This window comes from Bison bison, unplaced genomic scaffold (assembly GCF_000754665.1).
Source record: "Bison bison bison isolate TAMUID 2011002044 unplaced genomic scaffold, Bison_UMD1.0 scf7180017864251, whole genome shotgun sequence".
In the NCBI taxonomy this organism is placed as follows: domain Eukaryota; kingdom Metazoa; phylum Chordata; class Mammalia; order Artiodactyla; family Bovidae; genus Bison; species Bison bison.
Window position 1 is genome coordinate 33,849 of NW_011494823.1, and position 12,293 is coordinate 46,141.

General features: G+C 36.8%; 1 long non-coding RNA gene across 1 annotated transcript in view; it reads right to left on the bottom strand.

Annotated features, from left to right (window-relative positions):
* Positions 1 to 12,293, bottom strand: part of LOC104994085 — an 88,879-nt gene that overhangs the window by 26,305 nt on the left and 50,281 nt on the right. The window contains exon 2 of the long non-coding RNA XR_825911.1: positions 7,855 to 7,965. This is a non-coding gene — a long non-coding RNA (uncharacterized LOC104994085). The remainder of the gene's footprint in view (positions 1 to 7,854; positions 7,966 to 12,293) is intronic.

Genomic DNA, 12,293 nt, shown 5'->3' on the forward strand with positions numbered 1-12,293 from the left:
GACCCCATGGACTGCAGCCTGCCATGTTCCTCTGTCCATGGGATTCTCCAGGCAAGAATACTGGAGTGGGTTGCCATGCCCTGCTCCAGGAGAAATTCCCAACCAGGGATCAAACCCATGTTTCTTACGTCTCCTGCAGTGGCAGGCAGGTTCTTTACCACTAGCACCGCCTGGGAAGCTTGAGAGTTATAACTAACACATAACTAAGTATAACTGATTTTTAGTAAAAATCTGCTGAATAAATTAAAAAATTACTAAAATAGGCTCTGAGCCAGAACACAATGACCCCTGTAACAATCTGCTCCTAATATACTTCTACACAACATCAAAGTTCCCAATTCTTTCTGCAAAATTTCCCCCAACGCCAAAAAGTGCATATCAATTAAGTAGTTATTATAGATTTTTGGTCATAAATACACACAGAAATGCACTGATTAATACCTCTAATACTTCTTTAAACAGTCGTGGAGAAAGGCATACTTGCCCTGCTTTTACCTTCTAGGAATGCTTCTATTCCTAATGCTAGCTTCAAGATGGATCTGTGTATCTTACCATGTTAAGACAGGATTTGTGAATTCTTATTTCCTTGAGTTTTTCTTTTTAAATTAGAAATGGTTGCTGAATTTTGACAATGGCTTTTACAACATCTATGGAGATAATCACGTAGTTTTTCTTCTTAAATCAATTAATATAGTAAATAGAATTAATGGATCTCTAAAATTTGAATTATCATCCATTCTAGAGACAAACTCCAGTTGTCTTGGTGTATTATTTCCCTAATGTGAGACTACATTCTGTTTACTACTTACTACTTTTTAAAAGAAGAAAACAGAAAGATAAATTTACATAGCTTGTTTAATAACACAATTCCAAAAAAGGCTTTTAAAACCAGAAGATGTTTTGTTCTTTAAGTTTGTCACAAACTCATTTGATAGCAAAGCCTGACTTAATTGGAAATGAGGCTATTTATAGTGATTATTAAGCCTAGTTAGTATGAATATTTACATGTTAAGCAGCAATATGGATATGTTCACCTGCAGGGTGCTGTCCCAGGTTTCAGCAGGCTTTATACTATACTAGCAAACATAGTCTATTAATTTTCTAGAATTAAAAAACAATCTGAGTTCAGAAATACTTCTGGTCCCAAGGGTTTGGATAAGGATCTGTTAACATATATTAGTGATATAATGGAAAGAAATTAAAAGAAAGAAATTGAGCTCATGGGCTTTCTCTGAACTTCAGAGAGTGAATTCTATGAGGATGACTTTCCATGAAGAGATACTGATATAAAGAGATCTGTCTAAAAATTACCCCCTAACATTCTTCAGTTAGAAGAAGACTACAGGAAAAAATAATCCAGGAAGTTATGCTCCTCCACACAGTCACAAGAATACTAGAAGAGGGCAGATTACTATATGTAGAATAGTTTCTCCAAACGTCGTATCTGTATAGAGATCAAACAATAACTTGAGGTCTTTAAGTTGCAAAGGAAATCACTTAATAAAGAATGGATCCAGGCTTCCCTGGTAGCTCTGGTAAAGAATCCTCCTGCCAATACAGGAGATACAGGTTCGATCCCTGATCTGGGAAGATCCCACATGCTGCAAAGCAACTAAGCTTGTATGCCACAAGTACTGAGCCTGTGTTCTGGGAGTTGCAACCACTGAGCTCACGTGCCTAAAGCCCATGCTCCACAAGAGAAGCCACAACAATCAGAAGCCCATACGCGGCAATTAGAGAGTAGCCCCACTCACCACAACTAGAGGAAAGCCCACACAGCAATGAAGACCCAGCATAGCCAAAAATAAATACATAAAATTAAAGAGGATAGATTTCCTCTCTCTGTATACATATATATATATAAGACACAGATCCTTGCAAGAGAGAATAAAAAATCCTCAAAATCAGAGAGACAAATAAGACTTACCTAATCTTGAACAATTAGGAGTGGTTGTTTGGATTCTACTTGTCAAGGACAAGAGGAAAAGTAGCTGCATTCTTCTGCAGAAGAGTCTCAGCACCTATACATGCTACCACTGATATAAAATGTTCTCTCTATATTTATTCTGCTCTACTGTTTTCTTTCTTCCTTCCACACCACCTCTGAGATGTAGGAACTAAACATCCCTTCTTCTCTCACACAATATGCACATTCCTCCATGTCCTGTGTCCACTGGGTTTTATTTTTTAAACAAGAATTGAGATATACCATCAAATTCACTCAGGGTAAGTGTACAGTTTTAAGAATTTTAGTAAATTTAAAGAGTTGTGCTACCATCATCACAATCCAGTTCTATGAGAATTCCCTCAATCCCCAATTTCTCTTATGCCTATTAGCAGTCAACATCCACTCTAAATCACAAGTAACTCATTATTTGCTCTTCATCTCTATAATTTTGCTTCTTCTAGAAATTTCATATGAATAGGATCATACAATCTGTGGTCCTTTGCATCTTTTGGTTCCTTTCACTTGGCATAATGTTTTTTTAGGTTCATTAATGATGTTATATGTAGCAGTAGTTCGATCCTTTGGTTTGCTAATAATTTACATAGGATATTTGCACTGATAATCATGATATTAGTTCTTAAATTTATTTTTATGGCATTTTATTAGGTTTGCCTCATAAAAAGAATTTGGAAGTCTTCTTTCATTATCTATGCTTTGGAAAAATTTATGTAGCATTGGAACTATCTGGTCTTTGAAAGTTTACTAGAACTCTTTGAAACTATCTGGACACAGCACTGCTTGCGGAGGAATTCCTTAATAAGTTACTCTATTTCCTAAATAAAAATTAGCTGATAAAACTTTCTATCTTTTGGATCAATTCTGACAAATTGCATTTTCCTAGGAAATTAGCCAATTCTAATACATGGAGGTTTTAAAATTCTTGCTTTTGTTTCAGTGGACATTTCCTCTTTGTCATTTCTTATTTTTTAAAATATTTTATTCATTCATTTATTTTTGGCTGCACTGAGTGTTGGTTGAACCATGTGGGCTTAGTTGACCCACAGCAAGTGGGATCTTAGTTCCCCGACCAGGGATCAAACCCTCATTCCCTGCATTGGAAGGCAGCTTCTTAACCACTGGAACATCAGGGAAGTCCCCATTTCTTATTTCAGTGTTCATGTTTGCTTTTTAAAAAAATTATTGATTCATTTATTTTTGGCCATATGAAATGGCATGTGGGATCTTAGTTCCCTGACCAGGGATCAAAACAGCATTCCCTGCACTGGAAGCACAGAATTTTAACCACTGGACAGCCAGGGAAGTCCTTGCTTCTTTCTTCTAAAGTTAGCTAGTTGTCTACTTTTTTCTTAAAAAAATAGATTTTGATTTGTTAATTAGATCTACAGTTTTCTGTTCTCTGTCTTGTCACTTTCTGCTTTTATCTTTATTTTATGGTCTTTTTCTTGCCTTTAGAGTTGGGATTTTAATTAATTTTTCACTTTTCATTTTTATCTTTTATTATTATTTGTTTAAGCCTATGGATTATCCTCTGATGGTGGCTTTATATAAATCTCCATAGATTCTGATATGCAGACTTTTTGTTGCAACTGTATTTTAGGAATCCTGTAATTTTCATTTCTATATTCCCTTTCAACCAAGAGTTAGTAGAAGATTTAAAATTTTAAATAGCAAGAGCTTTTTTATGGTTTGAATTTGTTGTTAATTTCTAGCATGGATGCACTATGACCAGAGGATGTTGTTTTAATATTTCTACTTAATAGAACTTACTGTTTTGTTTTTATAAATGTTCTATGCATACTTCAAAAGAGGATATATTCTGTTCTCAGGGTGTAAACTTCAGCATAAAGCCATGCTGCTGCGCTGCTAAGTTGCTTCAGTCGTGTCTGACTCTGTGCGACCCCATAGACGGCAGCCTGCCAGGCTTCCCCGTCCCTGGGATTCTCCAGGCAAGAACACTGGAGTGGGTTGCCATTTCTGCAATGCATGAAAGTGAAAAGTGAAAGTGAAGTCGCTCAGTCGTGTCCGACTCGTAGCGACCCCATGGACTGCAGCCTACCAGGCTCCTCTGCCCATGGGATTTTCCAGGCAAGAGTACTGGAGTGGGGTGCCATTGCCTTCTCCGAGCATAAAGCCATAAAATCAACTTTATTGGTTATGCTCTTTAGGTCTTCCAGATATTGGTTGATATATTTTGTTCACCTTATTTGTCTTGTACTGAATTGTAGCATATTAAAATATTGTTATTCTATTTTACTAGACCATATAATGTCCATACACTATTCTTTGGTTCTTATCCTATCATTGTTTTAATCTTAGATTTATAGTTAAATGTATTAAAAGTTCATTATCAGACATTTTGCCCAAGTCTGCCTAGTTTTCTCCTAGTTGAATGAACATCATTCTCCAGACAACACAGTCAATAGAGCTTTCTGTACTGAAGGTGATGTTTTATATCTGCACTGCCCAACGTGGCAGCCATAAGCCATATTTGGGTACTAAGCACTTGAAACATGGCTAATGTGACAGAGGAACTGAAATTTACATTTTATTTAACTTTCATTTATTTAAATTTAAACTGCCACATGTGGCTGCTGCTGCTGCTGCTAAGTCGCTTCAGTCATGTCCGACTCTGTTTGACCGCATAGACGGAAGCCCGCCAGGCTCCCCCATCCCTGGGATTCTCCAGGCAAGAACACTGGAATGGGTTGCCATTTCCTTCTCCAATGAGTGGAAGTGAAAAGTGAAAGGGAAGTCACTCAGTCGTGTCCAACTCTTAGTGACCCCATGGACTGCAGCCTACCAGGCTCCTCCGTCCATGGGATTTTCCAGGCAAGAGTACTGGAGTGGGGTGCCATGCGGCTAGCAGCTACTAAATTAGACAGAGCAATACTCATGGATTCATCTGGAAGGAGTCATGTGTGTAGTTTTCAATGAGTACTTGTATGTTTAAAACTGTTTTTCCACAACCTAGATACCTGAAAAACAATTTGGTTAGGATATAAAATCCTTGGTTTGCACTAAAAATGCAGTTACACTGATGCTTTTCTTTTTTATGTTGCTGAGGTCTAGTGCCAGTCTAATTTTCTTGCCCTTATGAGTAATCTGGTCTTCCCTAGAGCTGTGAGAATTTTTTTTTTTTTTTTTCATTTTTAAAATCCAGTAATCTTACTAGTCTTTTTCAGAGTTGACCATTCCAAGTCAGTTTTACAATACAAAAATGCACCTTTCAAAATCTAGATTCAGGTCTTCTTCCATTTTCAAAAAGTCATCTTTCAAATTATTTTTAAAACTATAGTTTTAAATATAAGATCTGTATCATTGTTTTATTTTCCTTTTTCAGGAACTTCAATTAAATTATATTGAATCTTCTTTGCCTGTCTTCCATTTCAGTACTTTTTCTCTGACTCTTTATTTCTTTATCTCATTTTCATTCTCTTGCTGTGTCTTTTTCTTTTTCCTTTCTTAAACAGTCTTTATTAAATACTCAACACGTTGTAATTCAGGATTCATTTCTTTCCTAAGTTTAATCAATTTCATTTTATTTCTTTTGGGAGGTGAGGAAGCTATTTCCGTTAATATTTTTTAATTAATTTTTATTGGTGTTATTAGTTTTTAAATTTTTATCCATTTTTGGTTTGAGGCTAATTCAGTTAGGAATATCGTGCTGCAGTTTCTTTCTGCTTTATAATTAGTAGTGGGAAAAGAATAACCACGAATCAAAAGGTATTGATTCTCATTTTCTGTTTTCTTATTACAGTAACTGCATAGATGCAGACTGACTTTGGTGGGGTCTATTTTGTGGAAAGAGTAAAGGTTTGGGGTGGCTTAAAAGATTCCTAGTTTGAGACTGCCCCCTTCTGAATAAAGAAGGTTACATTCCTTTTTCATATATATGTGTTTGTTTTGGGAGCAGGGGGAGAGGGCCAAGCAGGGAGAAGGGTCTAATGTATTTTAGTTATTTTGTTTCAGTAGGATCTTAATTCCTGCCTCTAACTTCATTCTTTTCCAACACATCTCCAAAGGCTATCTCCTTTCCCAGAAGCAATACCTTTTCAAAACTGCCACATGAGGCCTCACATACTTTCAAGTCTTTTACTGTGTACTTGCCACTACTATGATTTACCAGCTCTTAGAATGTTTTCAGAAATTTTGCATTTATCGTGAAACTTTCCCTTTCTCTTGGTGTTTTGTCAGACTAAGTCCTCAAATCTTCTCTCCTCTTTTCCACATAGTTTTTCAAACCTCCCAAAGTCTAAAACATTAAAGACAGTTCTGTTAGAATTTGGTATTTATTTCATGTTTAAAAATTATCTGAAGTTCATAGTATTCTTTTTCTTTCAGTAAGGCTGAAAGTGTGAGCTAAAAATGGCTTATTTACTTTCCTTCTTAATCTGTATGGTTGTCCACAAGGATGAGACGACAAACTCTAAGGTCAGTATTATTCTAAGGCAATTTGGAAGTCCCTCAAATCTTTTTATTCTGTTATTACTGATTGTGATTTGTCAGTATTTTACAAACATTCTTAAAACACCCCAGGAAGTAAAGCAAAGGGTTAAGTTTGTGAACAAGTCTTCCTAATGAAGATCAATCAAGTAACTTTCTCAAAATACTACATAAGAGACACAAAAATTAAACTCTCTCATCAGTTCAGTTCAGTTGCTCAGGCGTGTCCGACTCTTTGTGACCCCATGGACTGCAGCACACCAGGATTCCCTGTCCATCACCAACTCCAGGAGTTTATCCAAAATCATGTCCATTGAGTCGGTGATGCCATCCAACCATCTCATCCTCTGTCATCCCCCTCTCCTCCCACCTTCAATCTTTCCCAGCATCAGGGTCTTTTCAAATGAGTCAGTTCTTCTCATGAGGTGGCCAAAGTATTGGAGTTTCAGCTTTAGCATCAGTCCTTCCAATGAATATTCAGGACTGATTTCCTTTAGGATGGACTGGGTGGATCTTCTTGCAAACCAAGGGACTCTCAAGAGTCTTCTCCAACACCACAGTTCAAAAGCATCAATTCTTCAGCACTCAGCTTTCTTTAAAGTCCATCTCTCACATCCATACATGACCACTGGAAAAACTCTCATACACAGTGACTAATATGATTATATAGAATCAGATATGATACACTATATCTTACAGTTTTGTGGTAATTAGATAAATATTACTGTGTAAATAATATCTAACTTGAATTAAAACCAAAGAAACTGTTTAGCTTAGAAAGTTATATAAAATACAGACTAGAACCTACTTTCTTTGCTAGTTTTGTTTTTATGATGATAATGCATGAACATGAAAGAGTGATTTTTCCATCTTAGACTCTGATAAAGTTCACTTATACTCCATGTCACATTTATTGAGGACCACTAACTTGCCAGACAATCAGTATACAAATATAACTAAGATACAGTCTCTGTCTCATAAACAGGTAGAGAATAGGAGTAAGCTGTAAAAAGTTAGATACGATAGAATAGTCTTTACAAAAAATTTTATAATTCTAGCAGGGTGAGCAGGGAGGAAGATGGGAATAAAATCAGGCAGGAATACAAACAAAGCGTTAACTTTTTACGTTTATTTCTTTAAAAAGGAAAAAGTAAAATCTGAAACAAATATTCCAAAATATTAAGATCTAACAAAGGAGGAAGGTAGGATACATAGGTATATTTGCTATATTATCCTTGTTCTTTTCTGGATGCTTGAAATATCTTGTGTTTTTTTTTTTTTTAATTTACTCAAAATACAGTTCAAATACTGGCAAGATTGGTGTAATTTTATTCAGAACTTTCAGAATATGCTACAATTTTAGGAATGAATAAGAAAAACCGACTGTTTGAATCCTGTACATCATTTTTTTACATCATTCTTAGATGAAGTGTTATACATACCTGTGAGTGCTAAATAAGAAGCAATGTACCGCTTTTCCAGTCCACTTCTAACACTCTGCATCGCACCAAAAATTGGAGGTAAAATCATAATCAGGTTACTCACTGTATTCCCTACAGGAAAAGAAAAGCACAAGAAGATAATGAGATTAATCAATATTAATTTAAATTAAAAGGAGGTGGCTCAGTGCTACAGATTTCACCTGCCAATGCAGAAGACGCAGGAGACATGGGTTTGGTCCCTGGGTTGGGAAGATCCTCTGGAGAAGGAAATGGCAAGTCACTCCAGTAATCTTGTCTAGAAAATCCCAGGGGCAGAGGAGCCTGGCGGGCTACAGTCGGTGGGGTCACAAAGAGTTGGACACCACTGAGTGACTAAGCACACAGACATGCACTTAAAGATACACAGTCAGCCTTTAGCAAAAATCAAGTAGGTGACTTCTTAGAAAGATGATGGAAAGATATTTAAAAGGTGCTAAAGGAAAATAATTTTCTCCTCAACAAAAATTTCTTATAGATATTGAAGCAAAACAAAGATACTTTCAAACAAATGAAACTAAGAATTTTCAATCAGAACATCCACTAGAGAACTAAATTCTCAAGGTAAAAAGCAAAAGTATCTCAGAATAAACCTCAAAGATAACAACAAAAATTGAGTTGGAAAAAGCAGCTTATACCAATGCTTCTGAAAGAGTGGTCCATTTTGCCTTAAAAAAAAACATTTTACTTGTTTAGATTTCATCATTCATCTTCATGAAGTTTCTTCAAGGATTTATAGGTACTGTATTCCTTGACTTCCTAAGTGCTTGAGAATATTGTCTTTTGCCTTTATACTCAAAAGATAACTTAGTTATAAAATTTTGGTGTCTTTTTTTCAAAAGTTGGTAAGTACTATTATACTGTCTTCCAGACTGAATATTACTATGAAGAAGTTTAAAGCCAGTATGAATTTTTTGTATGTGACTTCCTTTTTCGTCTGTACTCCTGATGAATTCTTTCTTTCTACTTGACTGTGTATTTGAGTACAACTGGGCATCCAGATAAGACAGATTTTATACCTACCCTATCTCTATATACAGCTAAGTAAATAACAGTATTAAATTAAAGACATTGTTGACTCTAGTTAGACTGACAATCTAACTACAGCTGTGGTGCTACAGATATAACTTACAATAACCTCAGCACATGTTATATACCTAGGTACAAATCTAACAAAAGGTGTGCAAGATATAATACTAATAAAACTCCCAGCAGGTTTTTGGGGAACAAATTGATAACCTGATTCTAAACTGTATATGAAAATTTAAAAGGCCAAAGAGTCAAGACATCTTGTGTACCAACAAAACTAGAATATTTATACAACTAGATATCAAGGCCTATTAAGAAGATAAAGAAGTAGAACAAATAAGATAGCAAGAACAATCTAAAATTTACCCACTTGATTTATGACAAACACGACCCTGAATACAGTATGAAAAAGATAATCTTTTCAATAAAGGTAAATGGATCAATTGGATATTTAATTTACATGGGAAAAAAAATGAACCTGGACCCCAACCTCACACTTCTTATACAAAAAATAAATTCCAGATGTACTACAGATCTAAATGTGAAAGGTAGAACAGTATAATTTTTAGAAGAAAACATGGGAGAACATCTTCATGATCTTGAAGTAGCAAAGAGTTTTTCAATAGGACACAAAAACAATTAACCACAAAAGCAAAAAGATTAAACAGTCAAGAAGACTACAAAAAGAATACATTTGAATCAGTTCTAATGAGATGGATGAAACTGGAACCTATTATACAGAGTGAAGTAAGCCAGAAAGAAAAACACCAATACAGTATACTAACACATATATATGGAATTTAGAAAGATGGTAACAATAACCCTGTGTACGAGACAGCAAAAGAGACACTGATGTATAGATCAGTCTTATGGACTCTGTGAGAGAGGGAGAGGGTGGGGAGATTTGGGAAAATGGCATTGAAATATGTATAATATCATGTATGAAACGAGTCGCCAGTCCAGGTTCGATGCACGATACTGGATGCTTGGGGCTGGTGCACTGGGACAACCCAGAGGGAGGGTATGGGGAGGGAGGAGGGAGGAGGGTTCAGGATGGGGAACACAGATATACCTGTGGCGGATTCATTTCGATATTTGGCAAAACTAATACAATATTGTAAAGTTTAAAAATAAAATAAAATTTAAAAAAAAAAGAAGATAAGACTTTAAATCAAGAAGAATAAAAGGTTGTTTTTAAAAAGATAATTTAAAGAATAATTGATATGAAATGACTTTGTAAACAAGAGGATAAATACATACTAATTTAAATTTACTGAACAAAAAGAATGTGCAAAAACTTATCACAGACTGAAAATTTTTGGTTAAAAATGCTATTAGTCTGGGTCCAATCAAGAGAGACAAGCCACAGTTATTTGAACAGGAAAAGTTTGCTATAAAGAGTCATTAACTATAAGAGGGAATTGTAGTAATGAGAGATTGGCTGAGCTGTACTAAGTTGCTTCAGTCATCCGACTTTTTGCAACCCTATGGAATGTAGTCCGCCAGGCTCCTCTGTTCGTGGGATTCTCCAGGCAAGAATATTGAAGCGGGTTGCCATGCCCTTCTCCAGGGGATCTTCCTGACCCAGGGATGGAACCTGTGTCTCCTGCATCAGCAAGCAGGTTCTTTACCACTAGTGCCACCTGGGAAGCCCAAAAGACTGGCTCAGTTCAGTTCAATCACTCAGTCGTGTCCAGCTCTTTGCAACCCCATGGACTACAGCATGCCAGGCTTCCCTGTCCATCATCAACTCCCAGAGCTTTCTCAAATTCACATCCATCGAGTCAGTGATGCCATTCAACCATCTCATCCTCTATCGTTCCCTTTTCCTCCTGCCTTCAATCTTTTCCAGCATCAGGGTTTTCCCTAATGAGTCAGCTCTTTGCATCAGGTGGCCAAAGATTCAGCTTCAGCATCAATCCACCCAGTGAATTTTCAGGGTTTATTTTCTTTAGGATTGACTGGTTTGATCTCCTTGCAGTCCAAGGGATGCTTAAGAGTCATCTCCAACACCACAGTTCAAAAACATCAATTCTTCAACACTCAGCTTTCTTCACGGTCCAACTCTCACATCCATACACAACTATTGGAGAAACCATAGCTTTGACTAGACGGACCTTGGTCGACAAAGTAATGTCTCTGCTTTTTAATATGCTGTCTAGGTTGGTCATAGCTTTTCTTCCAAAGAGCAACCGTCTTTTAATTTCATGGCTGCACTCACCAACTGCAGTGATTTTGGAGCTCCAAAAAAAATAAAGTCTGTCACTGTTTCCATTGTTTACCCATCTATTCGCCACGAAGTGATGGGACCAGATGCCATGATCTGTGCTTTTTGAATGTTGAGTTTTAAGCCAGCTTTTTCACTCTCCGCTTTCACTTTCATCAAGAGACTCTTCAGTTCCTCTTCACTTTCTGCCATAAGGGCAGTGTCATCTCCGTATCTGAGATTATTGATATTTCTCCCAACAATCTTGATCCCAGCTTGTGCTTCATCCAGCCCAGGATTTTGCATGATGCACTCTACATGTAAGTTAACAGGGTGACAATATATAGCCTTGACATACTCCTTTCCCAGTTTGGAACCAGTTTGTTGTTCCATGTCCAGTTCTGCTGCTTCTTGACCTGCAATACAGGTTTCTCAGGAGACAGGTAAGGTGGTCTGGTATTCCCCATCTCTTGAAGAATTTTCCACAGTTTGTTGTGATCCACACAGTCAAAGGCTTTCGTGTAGTCAATAAAGCAGAAGTAGATGTTTTTCCAGAACTCTCTTGCTTTTTCAATGATTCAATGGATGTTAGCAATTTGACCTCTGGTTCCTCTGCCTTTTCTAAATCTAGCTTGAACATCTGGAGGTTCTTGGTTAATGTACTGTTAAAGCCTAGCTTGGAGAATTTTGAGCATTACTTTACTAGCATGTGAGATGAGTGCAACTGTGTGGTAGTTTGAGCATTCTTTGGCATTGCCTTTCTTTGGGATTGGAATGAAAACTGACCTTTTCCAGTCCTGTGGCCACTGCTGAGTTTTCCAAATTTGTTGGCATATTGAGTGCAGCACTTTCACAGCATCATCTTTAAGGATTTGAAATAGCTCAACTGGAATTCCATCACCTCCACTAGCTTTGTTCATAGTGATGCTTCCTAAGGCCCACTTGACTTCACATTCCAGGATGTCTGGCTCTAGGTGAGTGATCACACCATTGTAGTTATCTGGGTCATTAAGATCTTTTTTTGTATTGTTCTGTTCGTCCAGTCAAGGCTATGGTTTTTCCTGTGGTCATGTATGGATGTGAGAGTTGGACTGTGAAGAAGGCTGAGCGCCAAAGAATTGATGCTTTTGAACTGTGGTGTTGGAGAAGACTCTTGAGAGTCCCTTGG